We start from the raw sequence: 4,054 nt of genomic DNA on the forward strand, positions 1-4,054 counted from the left end.
GCTTCACGTTCAACAAAATGCCACGTTAGCAAAACGTTCGCTGGCTGAACTTTGGGCTGGCATTGGCCTACATGGTTTATATAACATTTTATTTTGTGGGTGGTCTGTAGTATAGTACAAAAGAAATTTTGACCTTTATATGATCAGTTCTGGAACAGCCCTAAATACGTTTGACTTGAACCAGTGTGGATCATAAGAGTCAGGTTTTATAAACTGTCCCAAACAGTTACGTAAGCTGTGGAATGGGAATTAAAACATTTTTGAGCTATTCTGCCTAGTTTTTATGCAGTATAACACGTGTTTTGCTATTACAACTTTTTTTCCTAACTTTACGTTACGTTTTGCTTTAAATTATCAGTTTTGAAAAATCCATTGAGTTTCTTGGCGTCCTGGTGTTGGTAGTAGTTCAGAATACATTTTATACGGAACAGAAGTGGTACGTACCTCGGAAACTAATCAGCGGCTTTACCGGTAACTTAAATCATATAAAAACATATTTTCATCTCTCCTGAGTTTCAAGAGCCATAACTCTTTCAAAAAAGGGCCAGTCCTCACGAAAGTCAAACTTGATCTATAAGTCCACTTGATGACGCTATACAATTTTCTTCAGACAGAGACGACACTGATAATTATCAATCTCATCAATATTGAGCTAAAAAGAAAAGAAAAAGAAAAACATTCCTCAATATAACTTACGAATTAAAATAATGACTGTTATGTGTGTTCGAAGCATAAACAATTATTTGACAGTGTCCTGTCGCATATATTAGTTATGTGAATAGGTGAACGTGACTTAGTGTGCGTGGTTATAGACATCCTGACTGCGTGCTGTTTCATAATGATATATTTGGCTATAATCCAACTGAATTTTTTTTAATAATAATTCGTGTTGGATGGTGGGATGTGTTATTAAAGGCGCGTGTGCAGGGTGGTGGTGGTGGTGGGGGGGGGGTCGAAACCCCCTCCCTGCTCAAGCAAATTTTCTCTTTTTAAAAATATATTTTCCGGGAGAGCATGAATCCCCCCCCCCCCCCCCCCCCCGCTATAAATTTCGCTTGCCATAATCTAAACACCTCCCCCACTACTAAAATTCTTGCCCATGCGCCTGGACTGTCATATTTGTTTCTAAAATATCCACCACAAATTAAACAAACCGACAATCACAAGGTTTCATGGAAGTGGTTCTTAAAGAGAACCCATGCGTAATGGAAAGGACCATTACGATGGGATAGGATCTGCGGTGACCACTTTATCCCTGGGGATTAAGAAAGAAGGAAGGAAATGTTTTATTTAACGACGCACACAACACATTTTATTTACGGTTATATGGCGTCAGACATATGGTTAGGGACCACACAGATATTGAAGGAGGAAACCCGCTGTCATCACTTCATGGGCTACTCTTTTCGATTGGCAGCAAGGGATCTTTTATATGCACCATCCCATAGACCGGATAGCACATACCACGGCCTTTGATGTACCAGTCGTGATGCACTGGCTGGAGCGAGAAATAGCCCAATGGGCCCACTGACGGGGATCAATCCCAAACCGACTGTGCATCAAGCTGGACGTCTCCCCCCCCCCGGATTACGACAATTATTTAAGGTGGTCGATAAATATGACACCTATTTTTTTTAACATATCTGTTCCAAGCCTGTATCCCCACCGGCACATGTTCTACGATTGCGCATGATCCAGCAAACAAGAAACCACAACGAGCATGAGCTAAACTAGAGCTCAAAAGGGTGAGGGTGGTGGGGGGGGGGGGAGGCGGGGAGGGTACCAGAGCAGGGGCGGCAGTGTAAAATATAGTGGTACGGCTCGAAGTTGCCAGACTCTTCTTTCAAATACAATTGAGGACATTTTCACAGATACAACAGATATAACACACAAAAGTGCCTCTTTGAAAAGTGTTACGGCTATGCGTCGTCCCTGCAGTGGCGTAGGGAGGGGGACCCCCACCCCATCAAACTTTTTAAAGCTATTAAATTTTATAAAATCATACATACATGTATATACATGTGTACATAGTGTGGGTTGATCCTCCCCCCCCCCCCCCCCCCAATATAAAATCCTGTCTACCAAGCCTAGAACGATAAAAATGTGGACTTTATTTCATAATTAAATACAAACTTTTTGTGCGCGCGCGCCTTCTATGTAGTAATTAGCTTTGTCTACACAGGCGCGCGATCTTGCCCCTGTCTACACCAGTATGCGATCATACCTCTACTGTCTGCCAGTGGTCATCTTTTAAACAATGACGGCTTTTCCCCAGTAATTAGGACACAACATAAAGTGTTATGAAATAACCGCGTCTCTTTAAAAGCTTAATAAACAATTACCAACACCTGTAGTAACGGGTGTAGGTAGCAAGATAAATCGTATTATTATCTGTATGTGTTCATACCTGCATGGCATGATACCGATCTGTCTAAAACAATAAATTCTGATCCCTATTTTATGTGATATTAATCAATAAAATAATGTTATTTATTCTGCTTGTTGTATTAAATGCGTTCTGATCTGAACACATTTTTATTAGTAAAATATTAATATCCCACTTTCAAAAGTCGAGACTGAACTTGTGTCCTCCTTCTCACAGGTAGGTAGGTAACTAGGTTAACGTGCTTATATACCACTTCCTCGCCATCGAGATACCATTCGAGTAGATGGACAAATGTGATAAGACCAAAATGTCCAAACTAGCGTCCGTTAAGAATCCGCTGTTTTTCGAAAAATCATTCTCTGCTGTCGGCATGTTGACCTACTAACAGAACGCCGGATGCTACGTCACAGGTCTGATGCGGGTCAAATCGATTGAGCAGTGGGTTCTTTATTAATAACTGGGATGGTATTTTTGTTTTTTATTTTTAATACTGTAATGTTTATATATTTGTTTTATATACTATGTATTAATAATGTGCCATGAGCGTGGACCTTTACGTTCATTGGATGGAAGCGATAAGAATACCCGTTGGAGAAGACTTTGTGGGGGTGGGGGGCTGTCAATCTAATTAAAATTAGCACCACCATTACATGTGGATCTAACAGCAGCCCGTTGGAGCTCATGTCCAGTTGACCTTTCATTCGACCAACCAAAACCTTACTTGCAAAATCATGCCAGTGATTTGAAAAGCATTTGAAAACATTCGGGATTATGCCGAGGGTATACGAAATGATTCGGGTGAATTACGAAGTATGCCGGAAACTAATTGCCATATAAAATTTTATATAAAATTAGTTTCAAGACGAAAAAAAAAACCTGTGATGGTATAGCCATAAAATATGTCTCCCCCCCCCCCCATGCCACCCCACCCCACCCCGCTAGCTACGGCCCTGCAGATATATATCTGCTGGTTAGTAAAAAGCTGAAAGTGCATAAAGTAACTAACACCAACATATTCAAATAATATGTTTAAAAATGTAATTACTGTCCGAACCAAAATGTTAACAACTACCAAAAATTGCTCTTCTACCTTTATTTTTCGTTAGATTTTACTCACATTTTGTCCTGACAGAAATCTAGGAAAAACCATTGCAATGCCACAGATTCCACATACTAGATGATAACCATGTCACCAATATCGATTTCGCCGAGATCGCATAGGGCAAAAAGCATGTAATTTTGTGCCGGCTGCCATTTTGACTTTTTATGGAATATTCTCCCAGAGGGGTGAAAGGATATGACTTAATCTAGCAACGTCATAACATGTTATGATATAAAAGCAAACGTGATGACGTCATATTAATTTTTTTAATTATTTTTTGTTTGTTTAAATATACCACTAAATATCATTGATTTTATATTAATTATGTCACATACTTTGGAGGCTTTCATCCCTCTTGAAGAGTATTCCATAAAAAAGCAAAATGGCAGACGGCAGAAAACTGCATGTATTTTGCCCCATGCTATCTCAGCGAAGTCGATACTGGCGACATCGTTACAGTCTCATATGTGGAATCTGTGTCACTGTAATGGTTTTTTCACAACTTGTGTGTGGACAAAATTTGGGAGAAATGTAACGGTAATTAAAGGTAGGAGAGTAATTTTTTG

This window comes from Gigantopelta aegis, chromosome 10, assembly GCF_016097555.1.
Source record: "Gigantopelta aegis isolate Gae_Host chromosome 10, Gae_host_genome, whole genome shotgun sequence".
NCBI classification, from domain to species: domain Eukaryota; kingdom Metazoa; phylum Mollusca; class Gastropoda; order Neomphalida; family Peltospiridae; genus Gigantopelta; species Gigantopelta aegis.